Source organism: Aythya ferina (genome assembly GCF_964211825.1).
Source record: "Aythya ferina genome assembly, chromosome: 1".
Lineage (NCBI taxonomy): Eukaryota > Metazoa > Chordata > Aves > Anseriformes > Anatidae > Aythya > Aythya ferina.
The window spans coordinates 119710600-119728676 of NC_140296.1; positions in this window are offsets into that span (position 1 = coordinate 119710600).

An 18077-nucleotide genomic window follows, 5' to 3' on the forward strand; every position below is an offset into this window, starting at 1 on the left:
CACCATTGGCAAGGAGGGAAGGCAGGAGGTGGTGGAAGGGAAATTGCTTTAGAGCTTGAATATTTGAGCGGTTTTCAGTTCTGACGTAGCTGTGTCATTCCCAGTACAGCTCCCATTACGATGATTACTGACCTCTGTTGTATGCGTCTGACTCTCCCTAGTTCTGGCTTTCATCGGTACTTTCGTGTGTGTGTCCCCCAAGTGCCAGCATCTATTAGGAATAAGGCACTGTTGAATTTACAGTTTTACAAAAGATGCAAAATAATCCAACCCTAACAATCCCAACTGCCTGCACTGCTCTCCTCCCTCTCCCTCCTAATTTTTTTTTTTTTTTTTGGAAATATTGCATGTGATGTAGTGTATATAGTGTCAAAATTAGGCCTTGGACAAATGTCTTAAGTCCATCATCAGCACCAAAGGTTGCTAGGAATGCGCCCTTCCTCTGTGTGCACCATTAAGTGCAAACCATTAATGGGGAGGGGGAGATAAACCCATTGTTCCCCAGCTGCTCCTCCCTGTCTCTAGAACCTAACCTACAGAATAGATTTCCAGTCCCCGTCCACAGCATTTTCATTTATTATCTCTTTATGGAAGTGCCAAGGGGACTTTTTGTTCCCACCACCCAGGCGTGGTGCAGATCTTATGTCCTGTGCTCTGCAGGCTGCTTCTCCAGTATGCCAAAAAGCTATTTTCTCTCCATGGTTTTGACCCTGGAATAAGCCATGTTCCGGTAATTGGGTGGGGTTTATTGGCCCTAAAAATACCACAGTCAGCCCATCGTAATACGCATTTGCTGTGGCAGCTGGCATATCCTTCTCCTGCTAAGACACTGAAAATGAGCCGTCAACTACTTTCCTTGAGCCAGGATCCCACTGGCTCCTCTCACCTTTTACCAAACTCTAGGGCTGCCTCGTAAAGCAGAGAATATAGAGAAAGTAAGAAAAGCAAGCAGACAGTAGGGATTATAGCAAAGAAAGCACGAGACCAGACGGTCTAGCATTTAAGTGCTCGGCTGGCCTGTTTAGCCACCATCCTTAGAATGGACTGAGATTTAAGAAGTCTGAACTGGTAGGGACTGGGTTTTTAGAAGTGACACAAACCTTGGGCAGGAATTGAGTTGCCTTTTTTTTTTTTTTTTTCTTTTTTCTTTTTTCTTTTAGTGGTTGAAAAGTCATCTCGATAAGGCCACAAACTGCTTGCAAATGACATGAATTCCAGCAGAGTGCTTTGCTCAGCTGGGATAGGACTGGGAGAGGAAAGCCATCCCATGCCCACTGGGACTGATGGTAGGAGAGAGGGCCCTCTGAGGAGGTGGTGGCGGAGGGTGTCTCCTTGGGAAGACCTGCTACGTGTGGGAAGGGGAAGGAGCTGACAGCTCTCTCCACTCCCCTTCCCCTCGCCACCACCTCAGTGTTTTGCCGGACGCCTGTAGACAAGTAGCACTCCTAAGCAGCCTCCTCCTGCCTCTCTCGCACGTCTAAGTTGGGGAAGGGGAGGAGGTCGGTATACTTACAAAAGGGGAAAAAGAAGGCACATGATTTTACTCAGTCCTGACTGAACCCACATTTCGAAAGCAAGGGCAGTTTAGGTGGAGGGCAAAAGAAGTGCTCAGCAGAGCGGATGCTCACTGAGAAGAAATCTCAGGGCAAAGGAAGAGGGAGAATAAAAAGGAAAGGCAGGAGAAATGAAGGCCACATTCAGCTTTCTGTCTGCTTGACAGTCTCAAGATTTGGCTGCATTATTGTCCAGGAAGGAAAAGAGTCTGGTTGGTCTAGTATGTCGCCCAGTTACATATCTCCAGTTTTTGTTATGGCTGTTGGTGTCTTCCCCTTTCCCTTTTCTCTGGTCCCACGAATGCCTGAAGCATTGCTTCTCCAATCGTTCCTAAGCTTGTTCCTCGAAACTGAGAGCACCACACACCTCTTTGGTCACCTCCAGTCTCTACTTCTCCCCAGATCAACAGCCGGCGATCGCACTGAGCAGTGCTCCCCGCTGTTTGCGCCCACTGGTGGGGTGCCAGAAGAGCTCGCTTGGCACGTGAAAAGGCAGAACCACCCTCAGGGTTTTGGTTGGGTTGGTGAGGCTGTCCCAAAAGCCTCTGGCCTGATATGATGGGCATGCCAAGGGAGCAGTTGGCTGAGAAGCTGGGATGTCATTTACAGAGGTCCTTATGAGCATCGCGGCTCTCAGCCACTTGTCCCCTTGCACGCTGCCACGTCTACATACCACAGGTTTTCTTTCTCCACCAGTAGGTGCAAGCCCTTTGTGTTCCTGTGGTAGATGGGAGAAGTAGAGCTGACAGAGCAGGTCTGGGATTCCAAAACACCGTTTTGTGTTTTCCCCCCGAGTTTCTGCCTCAAAAAAATGCATTCAGTTTCTCTTTTACTTCTCCCCCTCCCACTTTTCCCCCCAGATTTGCTCAGGAAATTGTGAGACAGAGTAACGAGAAGCAGGATCACCAACAGCTCTATGAAGACACAGGGTGGTAAAATGCTTCCACACAAACTCACAGTCCAGTGTTTGTGACATTTCATAAATAACTTTTTTTTTTTAAAAAAAAAAGAATAACACAAGAACAATCCCTTTACTTACTCATCTGAAACAAAATAAACAGCAGTGGCTACAAACTTCTTCTTGTAACAATTACAAAAAAACTCCCAACGATACAATCCCCCAACTTTTAACACGCGCCTTGAATGGTTTTTTTATTTTTTATTTTAAACCTCAAAACTGCAGCATATCCTTAAGGGCAAACTTTTCAATTAGTTTTTTCTTTCTTTTCTTTTTTTTTTTTTTTTTTTTTTAAATAATGTGTTCACCAAAAAGAAAAAAAATTCCACAAAACAGTCTTGTACCAAGAAAATGCATTCAAAAATAGAAAATACTACACAACAAAAATATGTACCCTTCCTTTCCAAAAGAGTCTTCACAAAAATGTAGAAAAATGCCAACCATTTTTTTTCCTTTCCTGAACACTTAACTTTCAACCTAGGGCACAATTATTTATTGACTTATAATGTCTGTTTTTGCATAAAATATGGAAGATACAAACCAACTATCAGGACTGTGAAGTTACAAACAACACCACATTATTCTCCCCACCCCACATTCCCTCCTTAGAAAACAAAACAGCGAAAGCCAATGTTTCAACAACTGATTGAAAGCCATCAGGCTAGGAAAAACCATCAGCTGATATGGGAATTCGAAGATGCTGGCATAACAGGAAAATCATCTGCCTTTTAAAAGGCCTGCTCTTTGCATTCGTCTCAACATGCGCATCTGTCCCGCTGTACTCAGGTGAGCAGGCACTAGGGGGGCAGGACACTGCCGAGCACAGAAAGAGACGGGAAGGATTTGGGGCAAAGAACCTCCAGATTTTATTTTATTTTTTAATTAATTTATTTATTTTCTGTGTGTGTTTGTGTGTCTGTGGCGTTTTACTCGCAAAAGAACCGTAGCCATTTTGAAAGACAGAGAGGATGTTTCCATATGCCTTAAAAGTGCAAGGGCCATTTCTGGGTTATAGTAGTTAAATACGCAGAAGTTTTACTACGCTTAATAGTCAAGTCCATTTTCTGGCAAAGGCAGGCTCTTCAACCAGAGTTAGATCGGATCAGTTCGCGGCTGGGAGTGGGTAACAGCTGAAAGCTGGTAGGCAAAAGGCGTCATGCAAAGGTGCATCCAGAACTGATTTATTCAGTGGGAAAGTGTTTTGCCTACCTCGAACACCGTTCAATGGGTATTATGCGATTAACACAGCCAAAAGACCAGCCGTTTCCATATCAATAAAATCTAGCAGTGGGGACTTAGGTACTACAGGGAAGGCAGCTGTATCTTGCATGCATGTGGCTAAATCCATCCTTTGTGTACCTCTTTTGACTTCATTGCAATTACATCTGCTTGCACCAGGGATGAATTTTGCCCCATGTGGTTCTGGATTTTGACTGTTGGCCATTTAGGAGCCCAGCCCTGCAAAACACTGTGCTTAAATACATCAGGTAGCAGAGCTGGGATCAAAGAGGCTTCTCTCTTCCTTTGTTTGAGATTGATTGTTTTCTTTCTAGCATATCTGATAGAAGATGCTTCCACAATAGGGAAGAAGAGAGGAGCTTTTTCTTAGCCTTTTCCACTGCGTGGCTGTGTGTTTTCCATTATTTATTTATTTTTTAAATGACAAAATGTGTTTGTGTTTACTTCCAGTGCATTTTTTTTTCTCAAAAATTCAAAACAAAAAGGAAACATTATTTATCCCATCCTTCAAAAGGAAAACAAAAACAAAACAGATTGATAAAGTACAATACAATAAAATCAGGCATTATAAAAGACAACATGATGTGCAACAGCAATACCAAAGAAACAAAAATAAAATATATATATATATTAGGATACAAGTACGAATGAGCCAAGAAAGCTATCTAACCCCACTACCGGATGATTGGTAAGCATTGGTTAAGAAATAGGTAAGGCTATTCTGAGATTTCTAACTTAACACAGTTAACCACTGCTTCTCTTACACCTTTGCTTCCTAAATTTTTCACCTTTCACTCACTGGTCTTTTACGTCTTGAAACTGATTTTTTTTCCTTTTCATATTTTTTGGTCTACAGTAGAATTACATGTTAATAATAACAGCAAAACAACACCCAAGCTCATTGTGAGAGTAAGTTGGTGCCACATCCATGATGCAGAAGAGAGAAAACAGACAACAGAACAACTGCAATCAGTTTTTCACACACAAAGCATATTTGAGGGCAACAGCATGGTTGATCAAAACAAGTTTTGGGGGGCAAGCAGCAGAAGCTGTAGGCCTGGAGCTACACCAGCAACCAGAGCCCAGCCTCTTGCCTTTACGGGTGTCCTGAGGGACAACAGTAGCTCAATTTGCCATGCGGCTTTGCCATTCTTGTCACCTGGAGCAACAGCTGAACGGCCACCTACTCACCACTAATTGCACTCCTGGTTTGATGGAAAACCAAAAGGAAAAGGAAAGGTAAAAGGCTCCTAGCTGGGGCCAAGGCTATGTCTTGGTCACCTTGGTTGATTTGGCAAACCACCAGCCAGTGTGAAATTGGGATCAACCAGGGAGGGCGCCTGGCTGGCAGGCCATCTGGAAGTAGTCTAGAAGCAAATTCAGACTGCCTAAGGTGATGTGACAGATTGCTTAGCCTTCTCCACCAGGGAAACCATGATGAACTCTAACAGGGTAGTCTGGGATCATTCTGCTAGCATAAATTCTCTAAGTTCAGCAGGGATGAGAAAGCATACATTCTCCATTGCTACAGAATTGCCTTTGTAAATGTCAGCATCACCAGCCACCAGAAATGTGTTCCCTACAAACACAGCCATAGCACTGCGACTGAAGCTCCATCACGGTTCCTGGCATCTCCTTTTTTTTTTTAATTTTTATTTCCACTGTAACTTCTGAAACAACATTCTCTTCAAGGGTAAGCTATACAGTTACGGTAGAGTTGAAAACATCACTAGCATCTTATTGAACTATAACTACGCCACACAATCCCAGCAAATACTCAAGCTGATCCTCAGTAGTGCTTGTCAACGTCTAGGAAAGGAACATACAGAAAGAAGATGATCAAACAGTAAAGGGAAGTTCTGGTTTGGATCTAGCCCACTGGCCAAAGTGATTTTCATTCAAGAGAAAAGGTGCAACAACGAAGCAGGATGACAAATGGAGGAGAATTATGGAAGTTAGTGTTTCTCCATCTGGAGAAAAAAAATAGGGCATTAAGTTATGCGGCATCTCTAATCAGCAACATATGTTTTGGCTTCTTAAAATAAACCTCAAGTTATCCTTGGTTTCTCAGTCAAGCACTGTCTACACGGGGCTTTAGTACCATGCTGAAAAAATTGAGTTTGTGCTATATTTAAATGCAGTTCCAGTCAAACTAGTTTCAAACTGACCATGTAAAAAGGAACAACCTATTTAAGAGCCATTTAAAACTCTACAATCGCACTTACGTCCAGGAACTGATCTGGTTGAGCACTGTAACTAAGTGGGAACAGAGGCTGGAATGTGGCTTTCTGAAATGGTTTGGTTCTTCTCTACATGGACGAGACTGCTTTTGTTGAAACTGAGTCAGCTGGAATCAGGTTTAAACAGGCAGAATTCAAACCCCATTTGGGAGCATGGCTCAAAGCCCTCTTCTCCAGGTTGCAGTACTTTTTTTCAAAAAAAAAAAAAACAAACTAGTGCAAATGGCATCTTATCACAGCATTGCAAGCATGCAGTGTTCCTCTCCTTGTCCAAACACGGCTGACAGCAGGTCACACCACAAGGGAGGAATATGCAGCAATCAGTCAGCCAGAACAGCTCAAACTACAGAAGTTCTTTATTTCACCACAGCAGGAAAGGCACTCTGGACACAGCAGGCTCAGTAAACCCTCAGCTTCACTTTTTTTTTCTGGAGCAGTCCACTACTCCTCTTTGACAATGCAAATCTACTCTGACAGTAGCAATATATGCAGCTGCCTTAAACGACAAAACAAAACAAAACTCACCTAAACAAAAATGGGGACTATTGGCTCATAACCCAAATTAACTTCAGTAGACAGACTTGATTTCCTCCCATATCATGACTTTGTAGCCGTCACCACTCTTACAGAAGCAAATGCCACTTAAACTAAATGTGCTCTCCTGCCACTATGTTATGCTGGCTCTCAAACGAACTGTGCTTTTGACGGGCATCCACTGCCTTGTTACTAGAAGATGGCCTTCCAGTGGTATTCATCTTACAGGAGTCCTGCAGATGGCTCAGAAAGAGACAGCCCTGCCTGCTCTCACGGGAAGAGTCATTCAGTAGTTCACCTAACACTACCTCAGGGGACATCTCCAGTTCTTCTCTTCCAGTACTTCCAAGCCGCGATGGATGAAATATAACTAAGAGTGGAAATCTCAGTTTCCCAGACAAGCATATCCTTATCTCCAAAGTCTCTTTTGGTTCCAGACAGACTTGCTCCTTCTCACCCAGGACCCGCCTCTGATATATTACTTCTCCTCTAGTTGTTCATACTTTCCTCAAACGAGGCAGTCCAACAGACCGGCCAACAAAACCAGCTCTGTGTAAGGTCTGTACCACTGCCCATTCCTTGGTACTAATGGAGCCAAAAGGTCTTAGCTTCAGGCCTAAGGAGAAATTCAGGGTGTGAATAGGCCTGTGAACACCTGATTACTGTAGGCTTTCCTTAGGAATTGGATGCCTGTCTCCCCTCTTTTGCTCATGAAACCTCCGTGCACATCAGACAGGTGGTCCTTATATCGCAGAACCAAAGCAGATGCACTCCTGTGTTACACTCTTCTCCTGGCTGCTACACAGAGCATTTTTCATGATTCTAATCTGCCTTCTAGCAGAAGTTGTAACCATAGTCTTACTGAAGAGATTCAACACAAAATTTTGATAGTTTGTAGACCACAAAGAGCTACAGCAGAGATGGACCTTGCTGCAAATTAGTGTTGTTTTGTTTTGTTTTTTTTTTCCTCATATTATGCTTGTTACGAAGTCAATGATCAAGGTATAGGCCAACATGCATCATGACTGTAAAATACTTTCCAGCTTAGGATTCTGTTTGGTTCCAGCCAAAAGCCTTGGTAATGCTTGACTATCTGTTTGAGGAGAGAAATTAGACTGAAGATCTAAAAATGCCGGAGAGCATCTTAGCCCAAGCAGGAATATTCCTTACTGTACTGAATTCCACATCGCCCTTCCTTGTCCACATCCCTCCTGCTCCCTCTGCCCCCAAAGGCTTGAATGGAACATCTTCAATCGAGTGTTCAGAATGACTGTTTATTGCACCATCCCCATTACAGCCTTTGAAAGAAGTGCTTTATTTATTTATTTTCAGTGACCTTCCCCTTTGGTAAGCCTGCTTTGTGGCTTCACTTCTTGAGCTGAGAGATCATGCTTACACCCAAGGGATACTGATTACAGTCAAACATCTCTGAGGAGATCTGATCTGACAAGGCAGGTTTTGAGCAGATTTTGAACTAGGAATTGGTGTCTTCATGTTGAAGCCTGACTCTGGTGTTGTGCTAAGCAGTTCTCTTAACGCTCTCACAGCCGCAAAGAGCACTCTCTAGGAAAACGGGGGAAAAGACCTGTAGCACCCTGAAACCTGTGATGCCTCTTCTGTTTCCATTATAGTGCTTTTGTTACTTTATTATTATTATTATTATTTTACAGAAGCTATCCAATACAGCTATCTCAGTGTCTGACTAGTTGCTTAAAGTAAAGGTAACCTCAGTTCTCTTCCAACCTGGTCAAGTTTAAGATACATCCTGTTTTCTGTGCCCATCCCTTTCTCTTCTCCCTTCCTGCTTAATTGGCCCCTTCCAATCCCACCACATGTAAATACATTTCAGTAGTGCAATGCAGTGCAGTGCAGTCATACTTAGTGCAAAAATAAAAAGCCTTATCCAGACCAAAAAAGCACAAACTCCCTCCCCACCCCACCCAATCCCCAAGAAATCAGCTCTCAGTAAAAGTACACGAATGCCCCAAAACAAAGGGGGATTTGCAGTCTCCCAGCCACACTTTCACATGCCTTATTTTCTCTCCTCCTCCTGCTCAACGTAGAGATCTCGTTAGTAGACAGGACATTTATTGAAAACATAATAAGCTGAACAACTGGAAATGGAAAGGAGACAAGTCATTGTCTGGGGGCTGCAGAAAGAAGAGAGAACTAAATGGATACAGCAAAAAGGTCAGTAGTGGTTTTACACAAACTTGTCAGATGCAAACTTTGCAAGGGTACGCCTTGCAAAGGGCATGTGTAAGTGTGGATAAAAAACCTAAAAAGCTTCCCTGTTCCCAATATACAGTCCTTATTTTAACAGTGCCCAAGCTAAGGTTCTGTAGTGCAATCAACTCTTCAACGTGGCAGCTCTCTGTGGCCACCCTAGAACAAATGGACAGATCGACACTAACTTCAGTTTTCTCCCTCTCACGCAGAGACACACATGCGTGGACAGCTCCTTCCCTCACCCTTCAAATACACAAGCAATATATATAAAGTTTTTTTTTTTTTTTCATAGCCCTTCTAGGACTATGGTGGGAAAAGCAGGAATTTTAATGACAGGCATATAAGCTCTTACGTACCTAAACATGAAAACACACAAGACAAATAAAATAAAGCTCGCTAGTAACAAAGGCAAGTCGGTTACTGAATCCCAATCAGCCCATACCTCCCCATGCCAATTGATCTGTTTTAACAAAATAAAACGTCTGCCGGGGCTTGCTACTCATTAAGATATCACTTGGGAAAACACAATAAAGACCTTGGGATACTCACTGGTTTGGAGATTAAGTTCAGTCTGGACAGCCACAAGAGCTTCCATCTAACCCTCATAACAACGAGAAAGGACTGTGGGGAACCACTAAAATCGTGTAAGAGGCCACAACAGGGAAGGAGGAGCAAGAAGGGGAAATGTATAGAAAGAGGAACACATTAGGGCAATTCCACTGCTGCTGTATGAACCTCTCTGCAATTGCTTGGTACACAGAGTACATTGCATGATGCTTCATCTAGGCTTAGGAACGTGCTTCCTCATGCCTCTTTTCTCCTATTCCCGATCCTTTGTTGAAGACTGCAGCCAACCAAGAATGTAAACAAAAGCAAATACCAACAAATAAACCAAAGAATATATGAGAAACAGGTTCCTCCTTTTTCTTTGTCTTGCAAAGGTAGAAGAACTGTGCCCTCGACTCCAGACACACAGATACACTCTGTTACATTCTAGTGCAGAAAAGATTAATGGGCTTTCAAATGCACAGAAATAAGGAAAGAGTCTAAGAGAAGGAATCTAAACAAGGGTGCAGGGACCCTGAATATCCACCTCCAAAGCAGAAAAAATACCATAAAAAATAGAGACTGTAATCGAATTGCTAGGCATGGCAAGGGGCCAGCATCTAAACACACTCTGTCTGGGTGCATTGCTACAGCAGTGTGTCCCATGTCAAAGCATACACAAGACACAAAACTGATAAAGCTTTCTAGCTTTTCTGTAAAGTCTGTGAATATCAATTTTGCCTCTCTAATCATCAGCAATGAGTTTTCTTGCTGTTCAGCTGGCTGTACTTTGAGGGTGCCCAATCTGCTTGCTGAAATGCTAGGCTCATGCCAGACTACATGGGTTCCAATCCATTCTCCTGCACATACGATGCAATAGCATGTTTTTTTAAAAAATGTCTAAAGAAAAGCTTGATGTGTACTCTGCATTTGGGGTTATATAGTCAGATGTTACAAAGAAGCAACTTTATTTTACCCACAGAATTACAGAAAAGGTATGGCTAGAGAGCTTCTGGGTAAAGTAGTCAGAAACCTTGAATCAATTAACTCCAAATATCACTGCTGCAATGACAGTGGGTCATAGCTGTCATTCACTCCCCAAATGTTTTACACTGTTTTGGTAATAGAAAAGTGATGTAGCAAGGCTGTAAATTAGGGAAAAGCAATTGCCGTGTTTCATATACATATACACCAGCTGTTGTGGCTCACTACTTAATTATTGAAGACAAACATGCGACTGTTTACCTCTCTCTGGACAAAAAGAGTCCCATGTCTTGTTCAATGGGAAGCAGCCTTCTGAATTTTGAAGCCTCCCAGTAAAAAGGAGAGACCATTTAATCACAGAGCCCTTAACACAGGTAAAATCTGTCCAGTGGAATGAAATCAAATCTTAGGTCAGTTTTACGAAGGATAAAAATTTTGGGCAGAAACATGCTAAAGTAGCAGGAGCAGTCCTGTGACATCTTAACGGATGTATATGAAACTAGCTCTTAGGACTATGACTTTCTGTAGGACTACATATGCTTTCCCTGTCTGAGAAGATGCACTGAAGTCAACAAAAGATTATGAGTCACGCCTGGAGAATTTAGCCCAGTGAGTATTGGTCCGATCAGTTTTCAGGATTAAGCATAGACCTCACTGGTGCTGACAAGAAAGGTTATGCAGTACATCCTTCCTGAGCTGAGCAGCCTATTTATCTTATGTTTGGCAACAAAAGCTGATTATGGGTGGAACTTAGGGGAAACCACCAATTTTCTGCCTCATTTCCTTGTAAGAATTTCTTTGAATCTGAACTTTGGAGCAAAGATCCAGGGGACTGAATGCTCAGCGTATGTGGAACTGGGAATAAATCAAAGATTTAAAAGATTCATAAGAATTTCACAGCAGTCTGACCTACATCCTGTCATTAAGGACAAAGGAAACAGGGCACCCCAAAAGACATTGAAACTTGTTGAAGATGCTTGTGAACAAGATTAGTTCTGACTCCAATAACTGAAAGAGTGACATCTCTTCCCTCAAAACACAGGAACTATACCTTTTTAAAAAACAAAGATAGTCATACAAGAAAAAGAAAGAGCAGCAGCAGATGCTGAAGATTCAGTCTTTTCCTCTAAGTGGTGTGGGTGACGAGCAAGTCTCTTGTATGGAGTTCAAACACTCCTCTTTCCTGGGAGCCCCCCAGTCTTTGGTGCAAGCACCCCCGAGGTGGGGGGACTCTCCTCTTGTTCAACCTTGCAGTGAAGAGCTTTAAAATCCCTTTCTGTCCCTGCACAGTAGCACAGAGCAACGTTCTCTTAGTACAAGGTTCTCCCTCTCGTGGTGACAGTGTTACCTACTTCAAATGTTGTGTTCCTCAAAAGCTGTACAAAACAGAAAAGAAGTGCAAAAGGGAGCTGAATACAAATGCTGTCAGCTACAGAAACATGAGACCATGGCTTGCATTAGCCCAGAAGGTCTGCTCGGTCAACGAGGAGATGGGAAACAGAAGAAATAATGAAAACCATATACTAGAATAAAGCTAATACTTGGACAGGGGCTTCCCTTGATGTTTATATCATTCAAGGAAAGTCTCCAATGCAAGATTGTATAAAACTGCAAAGCCAGTATCACTTTCTGTTTTCTGTCTCATCAGAAAAGCAGAAAATATGCACATATGAAACGAGTTTCTTAGAACAACACAATTCTCAAGACTAGTGTTTCTTCAGAGAATGAAAAAGAAAGGATACATGTTCAAAAAAGCAAGATTTCTGGATTCACAAATGACTGACTGTCCTTTATGTTAAAGATATGTTAAAATAGTGTTCACCAGCCGATTATTTTGTTAGTTTCACTTTCCCTTAGGCAATTGTATCTGTACACACTGCATTCTAAAAGTACAATCTCTAGTGTGGATAATCTACCTGTTTGGTACCATCCTGTTCGTAAAACCACTTCTTAGCCTAAAAATATAAACTGTAAACTGTATAAGATGCAAAATGAACTGAGGTGCTTAAAAAAAGCATTAGGAAAAATAAAAGGCAACAAGGAAGTTAAATCAAGAAACATATTAACTAGTAATTATCCTAAATGAATTACTGAACCTTACAAAGGATTAGCAGGGGAAGCGTGGAATGGGTATGCAGCCACTTAAATGAGCAGGCATTCTCAGTGATGTGAGAACACTCTCTACTAAAATATGTATGATTTAGCACTCAAAGGAAAAGGCAAAGACCATGGTCAGAAATCGTGGACCACTGAATCAGCACTCTGTTGCAGCAGCTAACTGGAATTAATTTGGGAAATGGCACCTTTTTGGCTTAAAGGGTCAAACATCATCCTTTATGTAACAGGGCAAAGTAGTAGTCTCTTCCTTCTCTCAGAAATGGATATACAGAGAATAAAGACAAGCCAGACTTAGAAATCACTGCTGGAAGACCGTGACTTTTAAACTGCAAGTAGAAAGAAAAAAGGATGTGGTAGTGGCCTCCACATAAGTGCAAATGGCAGATGATAGGAGTCTGTAAGAAATGCCAGCACTTGATGATTCCTATGCTTGAAGTTCTCATCTTATTATCCCAAGAGGTGGAATAGTTAACTCTTTCCCTCTCTTCCCACTCCAAAATCACTTTTAAGTTTACTGATTTTCAGTGATACATTTTTTCTCATTCTCAATGTTTGTAATTGATGTGACAATCTCTTATTTCTTCCAGTCTTTACAGTTAGAAGAAATGAGATACAATGAATACCTCCTCCACAACCCTCATCCACTTGATCTTGCACGTTGTCATTTAGGAGTGATATGTTATTGACCAAAGGAATGAAGGTCAGCTGAGATGTACCTGAATCAGAAAAGCAACCATACTTGTACAAAGTTTTGATGTGGACTCACTGCACGGGCAATCTGTTACAAGATGAGATTTCAGAAAGAACACCCCAAGGTTGCCACGACGTTTGGGCATCCATCAGCTTCCTGTGGGCTCTTTGGATCTAGATGTTGACATATCCCTAGTGACATTTTTTTTCAGTAGCTCCGTGTTGATAATGAAATCCTAATGGGTCTGACTCAAAGTTCAGAACTGACTGGAAGATGATAAAGGCAACACTCACCTTGGAAAACTTTTGAACTGAAACTCTGACTTATGGAAGTTTGTTGTCATTTGAAAAAAGGAGGATCAAGCGGATGAGGAACGATCTAATTGTGATATTAATAGTGGTGGATAGAGGTATTTTGTATCCAATTCCTGTCAAAATCCACTGGCCACATTCAGAATAACTGTAAAAAAGAATAATATATATTCTTCTAAGTGCAGGGAAGAATTTTAGGAAATCTTAAGACTTTGAAGAAACAGATCTTGGAAAGAGTGAAAGATCTCTTGCGGCATCTTTCTCCAAGGCTAATAGTAATGGAAGAGGAAAGTCTGACATACACTTTTACAAATGAAACAACAGGACATCTTTGAGGAGAGCTAATAGATAATCTTAATTGTTTTGACTTATTGTTCTTCTGATATGAAAGGGATAGCAGGGAACAATATCTAACTTTTTGTAGAGCCTAATACTGTTTTACCTTTTCTTAAAAAAAATTACTTTCCTACATCTCGCTACACAGAAATTTTAAAAAAGCCTGAAAAAATACGTGTAAAGACAATAAAGAAGCCAATAATATGAAAAAGCACACTAGAGCTGTAATAATGATTGTTAAATGCTTCAAATAGCTGCAGCAGTTGATTGGGTTGTGAATGATACATGTGAAAAATAATTCCTCTATGATCATAGGCAGATGCAAAAGTTAAATGATTATACTATGTATATATATTGATATAGAATTGCTATATATATTGTGTACTGTATGTTCTAGCTTTCAGAAATACTGTATTGTAGTGTACTGTACTTAACTAAGCAGATCTAAATAGCAACTTGTCATTTTCCACAAAGTCACTAGTACTGTTAACAAAAACCAAAAAGTCTATTTTCTCCAGTAAAAGAAATACGTACTGTTACAGTCACAGACATTTTGACTATAGAGAGACAATGTACATTAAACCAAAGAAAAACCCCAAACCAAAATAAAAACCTCACCCCAAAATCAACCAGCCAAAATTGTTGCATTTATCGTCTTACTCAAAAGGGGAAGGGAAATGCCACCAATATAAGAAGAGGAATAACATTTACTCAACTTTGTATGAGAGAAAATGAAAGGAAAAAATAAAATAAAATCATCAATTACCCTTTCTGTGACGAGGACAAAAGAACTCCAGAGTGAAAAGAATAAAAAGCTACTTCAGAGCCAACACGATACCAAAATAGGCAGCTGTAGCTAAACATACTGATTCATCCCGCTAACAAAATGAGAGCAAAATGAGTTCCAGAAATCCCTCAGTTCTCGTGGATTACATACTGAATGCTCTCATCAACCAATGCCTTCTTCTCCTGACAACCTACCAGTCTTCTAGACACACTGAAGATGTTCCTGAAAGGATTTTGGCAAAGACCACGGGAGAGAAAGTTAATTGTTAGCGACTACACATTCTGCCTACATTGTTTTTCCTGCTTGTAAAGATATTCATAGCCAACATATTGCAGAGTACATGAGGTGGGGAAAGAGCTGTTTGATGGGGCTCTGGATACAAGAGATTATTTTAGAGCCTGTACGTATCAATACACTGCGTTGCTAACTGTTTAATGACTTGGTAATTTTTTACTGTCCTTTTTGAGGGGAGCAAAGAGGCAAGCGGGATTACATTGTTTGCATTTGATTCCCCTGTCTGGTGAACATGATGAAATTCAGTGGAAATGAGTGACTGAACTCAAGAGTATAGCTCGAAAGCTGCCAGTCCCCTGGCTGTCCCTTCTGCTGGTGAAGCCTGCTGAGCAGCACTGTTTTACGTATGTTGTGGCTGCAAGACCCTGCAGTGCTCTGAGAGGCACTCATAAAAACACACTGGACCAGGTCTGGGAGTCAAGTTTTCAATGAGGGCAAATGCTTTGTTTGGGCAAACGTTCAGTTAAGGGCATTTGGCCAACCAGGTGTGTTTGGTGTGTGTACACACATACTGCTAAAGTAATGTGCTACTGGTTTGTGCCAATGCTCCACAGTTCATGTTGTAACCCTTGTTTTATTTAAACCCTTCCCTGATCCATACACAAATAGGAATCTGTAAAGCCAGAGCTAGCTAGCTAGCTACCTACACACGCACACACACACATCCATACTCACTTCTGTTGGCACACACACACACACACACACACACACACACACAGAGGCCATATAATTTAGTTTTGTTTCAAGATCCCGTAGATACCATCAGACTGTGTGACAAATGAGAACCAAAAAAAAGACTTCATAGGTGAGTGAGAAGAGAAAAGCTGTGATGTATTTCAGGGCACTTTTTTGACTGTAGTCCTCCTTCCTGAATGTGATGCTCCTCTCTAGTCAAACACAATATATTGGGGATATTTTTAAGGGACTTTATAAGTGTCAAAAAAGAACGTGGTAATATCCAGGTGGCAAAAAGGAGTGAAATGAAATAGATGCCTAGTTATATGTATAGACCTCAGAAACATACCTGTCTGTTTTGTAGGAACAGGACATTGCAGAATCGGACAGCTGCGTATAACAGTGAGTATCTAACCAAGCTCTGCACTTTCCTCAACTGTTGTGTGACTGCTGAATGTGGCAAAAATCACCAAGTCAAATGCAAGAAGCATGCAGTTCTGCCAGGAAAACACCTAAAGCAGTAAATGCGTTGCTACCTTGGTACCAGTTTTTCCAGCATGGTGAGTCCCAGTGGGGACCTTATAGGGCTACCTGAGCCCAACCTGACAGATTATTTACTAGAGATGCTTGCGGTGTGGTTGCACATCTGGGTGTGAAACTTCATAAGGAGGACTTAAGTCTGCAATGTAGAGTGGAAACATGAATACACCTATGGGCTGCAATGGACAGTTCTCACACATGATGGGATATTGCTGCTTCTTTAGTTTTCTTAAAGTAAATCATAGGAAAACGATTGAAGTGCCTACATTTATTTCCAGTGATGTGCACACAATCCCAAAAGTGCCACTACAGATTTCACTGATAGAAATTAAGAATGGGTTTTGTCAATGGAAACCAGCTTTTCACTGGGTTTCTCTCACATGAATTTATTTCACTGGCATGGGTGAGGCTGGAGTCAGTACTCAAATCACACAGCCTTACCCTCATAATATTAATTTGGTTTAGAAACAGGATTTATCCTTCAGTATTTTACAGGGAGCTAATGCCAACCAACCCAATATAAAGGAGATCACTTTGGAAGAGGACCAAACCTGCAGCTGTAACAGAAGGTAAGAAACAGCTGAGAAGCAATGGAAGGAGACCCCAATGTGTCACTAACATTTCTTTTCTTTACTCCTCCCCTACCCTCTCAAACAGGAAAACACAATATAATGCATTTTGAACGAAGGGAATGTTTTAGATGAAACTTTGCTACAGATACAAAACATAAGTACACTCCATACTGCTCAGATGCATGTGTTTTAAGGCAGCAATTGTATCTGAGGCTGAAGTGTATTCATTTCCAAAAGATGTATTTCACTGCTTTTTGCTTTTTAAAAAAATAGTTAGGGACAAATGTGTAAATTGGAGGGGTTAAAGTCCAAGTTAACAGAGTGTTTGGAAGACCTTCCTGGCCTGCTTACCTCAGTTACACTTTTTTTTTTTTTCTTTTTTTTTTCTTTTTTTTTTTTTCTCTCCCTATTTCAACTTACTTGCTGCAGAGGTCACAAGAGCTACTGACAGTCAAGAGTTTGTTATGCTAAATATTCCTGGGGGAAACATTAAGATTTTTCCTTGGGCATTTGTGCTTGTGCACAAAATCTCAGTTCACTGACTGCAGGGAAAGGAAATCTGTTAGAGAAGTAGACTTAATTCAGGCAGTGGAAACTGTGACCATGAGATACTATCAGAAGATTCATGTAACACTAACAGAGTTTTGTGTACCTTGAGTCAGTCTCTTGCTATTATTTTAGAAGTTTTTATAGATAATTCTAGGGGAAACAGGCATTTAAAAAAACATGACTAATTCTTCTCCTGACGTGACTTTTTTAGAATTTTGGTTAGGATTATTTGATTCCCTGTATTTTATAACAAAGCTAGGAAAATCTTCATTGGAATTACCAATTGCAACATGAAGAGTGACTTAAAGCATATTACAGGTCCACTTTACTCTTTTACCTTATTTACAGTAGATGAGTCAACTCTGCTTCTCCTACACCTGGACTCTTGTAATGCCTGGGGATCAAGTACTGCTTCTGAGGCTTAAGTGCAAAAAGAAACATGCACCATTCCTAAATAAATCATGGAAAAAATCTGTCGATATTTAACATTGTATTTTTTTTCCCACTGAAAATATAAATTTTAAACCAAAATTATCGAACAGTATCCTAGTAATGATAAACTTAAACTCAGAGTGGCTGCATGCCCAGATTTTCACAGACATACAGGGGAATAATTCTTTCATTCACCACAAATTTTGCACTTGTGTAACTTGTGTAACTCCACTGTTTTCATCTAAGTTACTCCTGATCTGTACTGAAGGATGATCAGAAACAGAAACATTGAATGCATAACATTTTCTCTGTTCCTAGAGGCACTGATCTAGTCGATTAGTTATCAGCATTGGGAATAATTAGGTGGATATATACTATTACTTAACACATCTTTTTTCTTATTTACATTTTTTTCTCAGAAAAATGAAACAGATTCTCCTTTGCATTTTACAATAGGTCTATGAGAGCAAAGCATTTCTGTTTTGTGAT